The following is a 7,774-nucleotide window of genomic DNA, read 5'->3' on the forward strand; positions in this document are numbered from 1 at the left end:
CAAAAGTTCATTTTCTTTTGTTAGGAAAGCTTCGGTGGATTCTACGTTCTTGATATAGTTTTGCATGATTTCTTGTAAACTCTTCGAAGGTTGGGATTGTTGAATGTTTTATTGAGGTTGTTAATTGTAACCTTGATTATTTTGTGGTTGACTATAACCTTGGTTGTTTTGGTAATTCGAATTGGCTTGGTTGTTATAAGGTTGATTGTTGTAAGGTTGTTGGTTTTGGTATTGAAAGTTATTATTTCGGTTTTGGTTATAGTTATTGTTGTAACCTTGGTTTCGGTTTTGGTTTGTAAATTCGGGTGGTGTATTGGTTTAGTTGTTGAATGACACTTGTTTTTGATTAGGATTGTAGTAGTCGTTGATAGTTTTGATTACTCACGTAGTTCACATGAGCATCCGAATTCATGGGAATGTCATCTAGATCAACATGATTGCATTAAGTAATTTGAGGACAATTCTTTGTAAGATGTGGACCCTCGCATCGTTGACAACCTACTTGCATTGCGACTATCGTTTGTTGAAGCTTTTTCAACTCTTTCCCATACGTTTGAAATTGATTGTTCAAGCTTGCAAGCGTCACTTGCCCATTATCACTCTCAATTTGTGCTACACTTTTCCTTGTCAAATCTTGCGGTAAAGGTGCCCATTCATATGTGTTAACCGAGATGTCTTCCAATAAGATTTTGGCCCCATTTGGTGATATATACATAAATACCCCACCGGATGAAGAATCAAGATATTGCTTCATCAAAGCATTACAACCCCGGTAGAATGTGTTGATGTATTCCTTCTTCGTCAAACCGTGCGGTGGGCAAACTCTTAACATTTTCTTGAATCGTACCCACGCATCATACAAAGATTCATCACCCCATTGGGTGAACCCATTAATCTCCATTCGAAGTCGTTTTACTTTTGACGGTGGAAAGAAGTGATTGATAAACTCATTGGTTAAATCTTGAAAAGTTCTTATGGAATCGGATGGTAAGCTCCTTAACCAAACTTTTGCTTCTCCTTGAAGTGTAAAGGGGAATGCCCTTAACTTAAAAGCGTCATCAGTGACATCCTTATATTTGTAGATATCACAAAGATCATTAAAATGTTGGATGTGTTCGAACGGATTCTCGTCTATCAACCCTTGAAAGTATGTATCTTTGATCAACGTGAAAAAGTTACCCTCAATCTTCCAATTTTCCACTTCAATTAGTGGTTTTTTAATAGCCGGTGCTATCTGTGATAACCCAGAAATTTCCAACCAAATTTAAACTTTAATCTTTATATGTTTCCGACACGATAAGCAATATTTGTTAAGTTAAATTTCAAGAATTTTAAACTATGTTCATACATTCATTCAACCTCGACCAAGTTCCAACGATTCATGAACCATTAAACGAATATGATTATATATGTATATGTGTATATATATTATAACTTGAAACGTAAACAAAATATTAGATTAAATACTTTATATGATTGTATCTGTTTCAAAATGTTTATCAATGGAATTAGAAGATAAGATCAAATGATTGAATTATCAGATATATTGATTTATGATTACAAGTCTCTGTTGAAAGGCCCACGTTGATTTGAGAAATCTTTTCATTTTAACAATATTCGGAAAATGGTAAAGTGATTTATAAATATGAACAAATTGTCAATCATTGAGAACTAGACAAAGGATAGTGGAAGACTGAATCTCATAAAGACTCGATTAATCTATTTAGTTTCAAACATACAAAAACGTTTTCAGTTTAAAAAGAACTTTATTATTAAAACGTATATAACTTTTATAAATATCTAGAACCACTTTTGACAACTCATTACTTAACTAGTATGATAAAGATAACGATATTTATATTTTATTTTATTAAATATATATATAACGATTTAAATTAATATTATATATATTTATACGCGTATTATACGTACATAGTTTTATACTTTTACTATACTTAAACTTTACCTTTACTTTATTTTTACTTTACTTTATTTTAACTTTAATAATTCATACTTTAATAATTCACTTTAATAATTCATACTTTAATAATTCACTTTAATAATTCATACTTTAATAATTTACTTTAATAATTCATACTTTAATAATTCACTTTAATAATTCATACTTTAATAATTCACTTTAATAATTCAAAAATCTATTATAAATAGAATTCAATAGGTTTCATTATTTCATAGAACTTGAAAATAGTTTTCTCTAAACTCTCTCAATCGATTTACATATATATATTTACTCCGTATTATCTCAAGATATTATTAGTATACATAAAATATTACGACGGAGTGCTGTCCGAGTGATTTCGAAGTTGTTTTTTTCGAGTGGGATAGGATTAAGGAAATTATGGGTTATAGCTATGGAGGTGATTGAGTATGGTTCATGGGTATGCTCGTGAGGTCAATATAGTGTTTATCATCTCCGTTGCATTTACGTACCTTTCCTGCAATATTGAATCTCAATATTGATATGTGAGTACTCATAATTTAATTTTTACATACTAATAGTGTATCCCTGACTAGTGCTCGAATATATAGGATTATGCATGCTTGTACTTTTGATATTGCCATTAGATAGGTTATGTTGATTCCTGAATTAGTTACATATACGATTGAGATAAGGTATAAGATATGCATGTCGTTGGAAAGCTAGCGAAAAATAGTTGAATTTTGGTTTAAGAATCACTTGAATCCAAGTAACGGTTAGAAAGTTATGAAATAAACAAATTGCATAATTAATTTCGTAATTAAAATTGCTGATGATAATTAGTGAACTAATTTTCTGGGTTATAAAAAGTGGTTATTTGGATTCTACTCGTCGAGTAGATGAATTTTCATATAAAGCACGTCTCGTTTCGTTGAACGGTTGTCAAGTTATGGACAAAAGAAGTTTTGAAAATTTTGATGAAATGTCGAAACGGGAACTGAAATTCTCGCTGATCTGCGTTGTTTCATATATAAAAAAAATACCACTGAATTCTTTGCTGTAAGGTCTAACAAACGACTCTATCTGTTTGTCAATTCGAGTCTCGACGATTTTTCTAAAAATCATCAAAGTTGACGGTTTGGTCACATTTTAAAATTCTAAAAAGAGCTGAAACTTTTTTATTTAAAAATGTCAGTTTTGTATCAGTTGTCATGGTCGTCCTGATATGTGTTTACTCTTGCCAAAAATCATGTTATATCTTTGTGGTAACGAGAATTTGCAGGCTTTGACCGTTTGTCAATACGAGTTTTGAGGAATTTTCTAAAAATCTCCAAAGTAGGCTACTCGGTCACTTTTGTAAATTTATTAAAGCTGAAAAATTAACATTGAAATGCCGAAAACGCGTTGGCAACTACGAGTTGTCTAGGTTTAGTTTACTTCTGTAATATTTATGCTTAATCTTTTTGGTAATGTGTAACTTTTATCTTTGGCCGTTTATCAATCGGAGTTCCGATAATTTTTCTAAAAATAGCTGAAGTGGCCCGTTTAGTCATGTTTGACCGAAAATCATTTTTGTATAAGTTATTATATATTTGCATGCGACCTCATTTTTACTTTGACCTTTGACTTTTGACTTTAACCTTTGACTTTTGACTTTGAACTTTGACTTTTCCTGTTAACTTTTCAGTTAACTTTTTGTGTTGATTTTCTCAAAAAAAAAAAAAAAAAAAACCTAAAATACTATTTTATGATTATGAAACCATTTGTGTTACGTTGTTTCACACGTCACCTTTTACTAGAATCTTAATTGAGTATGAGTAATATAACATGTTACTATACTGTAGAGTCAGACTCGAGCTATAGGATAGGATTACACTATGACCTGACCTAAATTGCTATATAAATATTGACCAACATATAAATATATATAATTAATATAGGTTGGTGAATCCGAGGACAACCTTGCACTTGTTCAATGACGTTATATGTATTTTTACTACGAAATACAGTATGGTGAGTTTCATTTGCCTTTTTACCCTTTATATTTTTGGGACTGAGAATACATGCGCTTTTATAAATGTTTGACGAAATAGACACAAGTAATTGAAACTACATTCTATGGTTGAATTATTGAAATCGAATATGCCCCTTTTTTATTAAAGTCTGGTAATCTAAGAATTAGGGAACAGACACCCTAATTGACGCGAATCCTAAAGATAGATCTATTGGGCCTAACAAACCCCATCCAAAGTACCGGATGCTTTAGTACTTCGAAATTTATATCATGTCCGAAGGAGGATCCCGGAATGATAGGGGATATTCTTATATGCATATTGTTAATGTCGGTTACCAGGTGTTCACCATATGAATGATTATTTTTGTCTCTATGCATGAGACGTATATTTATGAGAACTGGAAATGAAATTCTTGTGGTCTATTAAAATGATGGAAATAAATGATTATGATAAACTAATGAACTCACCAACCTTTTGGTTGACACTTTAAAGCATGTTTATTCTCAGGTGTTAAAGAAATCTTCCGCTGTGCATTTGCTCATTTTAAAGATATTACTTGGAGTCTTTCATAGCATATTTCGAAGAACGTTGCATTCGAGTCATTTAGTTCATCAAAGATTATTATTAAATCAATTTATAGTTGGATAGTGGATATTATGAAATGGTATGCATGCCTGTCAATTTTTGATGTAAAGAAAGATTGTCTTTTAAAAACGAATGCAATGTTTGTAAAATGTATCATATAGAGGTCAAATACCTCGCAATGTAATCAACTATTGTGAATCGTTTATAATGTATATGAACGGGTCCTTTCAGTTGATATCGGAGCGGTGGTCTTAGCGAACCAGGTCTGCATTAGTGTGTCTAACAGATAAGTCAATAGGATGCATTAGTGAGTCTGGACTTCGACCGTGTCTACATGTCAATAGTTTTGCTTATCATTTTGTGTTAAAAATTAACTACTTATCATCCTCAGGAAATTACCTGCTTATCATTTTTAGTCTAAGACACGTCTTGGTGCATTGATTGCATGAATAGTGTATAGACAAAAATTCATATCTTAGCGTATCTGCTAAATCATATCTTATCGTATCTATTACTGTAAACGTTGCCTGATATATCCCGTAAATTCCTCCGTAATTTACGAAATCTTTTGTTCTATATATATGGATATTCTATGTAATTAGAATACCATCCGATAACCGAAAATCATTTCATATCGAAAAAAAAAATCCTTATTCAATCGTACGAAATGGAATTCATCATTAATTCAAGTTCCTCGGATTTCGAAATGGAATCCCACTCCAGCTCCGAAAGCAGTGTGACCGGAATAGATCAACCAATCAGTCATCACCAATTCTGGATGAATTGGGGATGGGTTCGTAGCCTCCTCAATCATTGGAGACAAGAAGAAGGTGATCCCTTCCATCCACCACATTGCCCTCTTGACGAAGAACCTGAAGCACTTACCGGCGAACCTGTCCGAAACACCATTTTCTCGCTCATTTCCAGAGTATCTCGTCACGATTATATATTACATCAAATTTTAGATTTTATTTATCCGCTCGTCCGAACCGACAATCACCCCGGTGTAATAGAAGAAGTCAACGAGCTTCGCGCTCGGGTAGTGGCTTTGGAAAATATGGTGCAGAGATTACAAACACCAGCAGCAGCATCAGCAGCATAACCAGTAACACCATCATCAACGCCAATAGTACCATTACCACCCCAACCACAACCACGTCGTAAACCTCAACTTTACACAATGTCCCACGAGCACCAATGTCATACGCCCTGTAGATACCAAGGAATACCAACAACAATAACCGACGAAGTATTAATTCATAACTTCATTGGAGAAACATTCCGCGCAGATTATGTAATCTCTAAAGTCTTAGAGATTATCTAATCTAGCCCTAACCATAAATCAGTTAAGCGAACCAAAATGATAGAAGGAAGAGTAGAAACCCTAACAAAAATGGTGTGTGATTAACAAGCTAAACTTGTTTTACCAACAGCATCAACAGTACCGTCAGCGTCACCAGCATCATCAGTACAGTCAACATCAGAATCAACAACACCTATAACATCACAAACTCCGTCAGCTCAAGAATCACTATGGACATCATTACTGATCAATAACCCGTATATTGTATCAACGAGTTATGAAGAATTAACTCATTCCCTTTGAAGAAATTATATGTATATTTTATATATTTTGAAATAAAAATAAATCTTTCCGTGCTAAGCTATTGTGTGTGAATCTTAACTACTCGGTTAATTCATATTACAAATATGCAATAATGTACGTCCTTCGGCCGCAACTTAACCAGCGTTAACTACAATCTCTGTCGCAATTCAACAAATTCCAATTCATAATAAATCAGGTATATATTTGATTTTACACTTTCATCATCGATGTACCCGAAACTTTTCAGATAACATCATTCGTACTTTGCGAAATTCACAAGAATTCCACGAACCGAACATCATACATCAACAAATAACGAAGTATTGATTCATAATTTCAATGTCATTAAAGAAATACTGCGTAAAAGTTATGTACTTTTTAAAGCCTTTAGGGATTATTCAATTCTAGTTTCAACCGTAAATCAAATGAGTTTAATTTAACATTAACTCATTAAATCTATGTTACATCTGAAGAAAATATACATATATATATTTTCATAAAGACTGTAATAAAATTCTTTTGTACAAAATATTAATTGTGAAATTTTTTTTAACGGGTAGGTAATACCCGAGAGATATATAAATTCACAATTAATATATTACATTCTTCGAATCTGATTCAGCAAATCATCCATTATACTCCCTACTTTCACAACAATATACATTCTTTTATAGAAATCAAAACAACCATACTCATTCAAAATTTAATTACATATTCTAATTTTGAAATCTCAAAATTCAACTTGAGATATGACCAAAATCATCACTCTTAGATCCTTACATCTTTCACAAGCTATATTTTGACTTCAAAACTGTGTTAGAACATCAAATGTATGTTAACGATTACAATCTGTGTTCAAACCCTTCAAAAATTTCTGAAGACACTTCGAATGATGAGCAATCGAGATGATGATCCAACCACATGTTACCCACAGTTATGTACCTGAAAAACTCTTGAAACCAAAGTAAAAGTTTAAACAACGTATCCGCGTCAGATTCTTTAGCATTTATTAGCAAAAATAACTTTGCGACTCCTATTCAAAGTAGCCAGTTTTGTCACAGCTCCAGCAAGTCAACTTCGACTTTTCAGTCAGACTAACCTTATTATAACCTTGAGATATACACCATCGTTACCAGGGAACCTTTTACATTCCACCACATTATTAACAGATGTATCAACAACTTCATTACCCTTTGACTTTAGTCTCACCAAAAAGTCATTATAATTATTCATTGAAACCCCATCATTTACTCATTCGCATCTTGTAATGAGAATTTCCATACGAATCATTGGGAATTAGCAATCAGTATTTTGAAATCTCGCAGCATGTCTACGCCAATAGTTATATCTGTATATATAACGTCTATCTTCTGGACTTAATTTGAATGTGAAGATTCTGAAAAACACTTCGAACTACGAATTGGTTCTCCGAAAATGGAAAAATACTGATGAAGCAGCAAAAAAAAAACTATAAATGACCTTAACAGTAAAAGTTTGATGATAATGAATAGGTGTGCTGGCAAAGCGCAGAAAAAGAGAAGTCTTGGAACTGAAAAACGGATTGAGCAAAGTAGGAAGGAGGCTGTGGACAAATTACAAAGACTGAACCTGACTTCAAAGGATCCAAAT

The 7,774-nt window shown here is 32.6% G+C and overlaps 1 non-coding gene across 1 annotated transcript; it reads left to right on the forward strand.

Moving 5' to 3' along the window:
- Positions 1–803: 803 nt before the first annotated feature.
- LOC139903653 (small nucleolar RNA R71) lies at positions 804–910 on the forward strand. Its single transcript, XR_011778462.1, has one exon. It is a non-coding gene; the product is annotated as a small nucleolar RNA R71 (small nucleolar RNA).
- Positions 911–7,774: the final 6,864 nt, after the last annotated feature.

Source organism: Rutidosis leptorrhynchoides, chromosome 3 (assembly GCF_046630445.1).
Source record: "Rutidosis leptorrhynchoides isolate AG116_Rl617_1_P2 chromosome 3, CSIRO_AGI_Rlap_v1, whole genome shotgun sequence".
Lineage (NCBI taxonomy): Eukaryota > Viridiplantae > Streptophyta > Magnoliopsida > Asterales > Asteraceae > Rutidosis > Rutidosis leptorrhynchoides.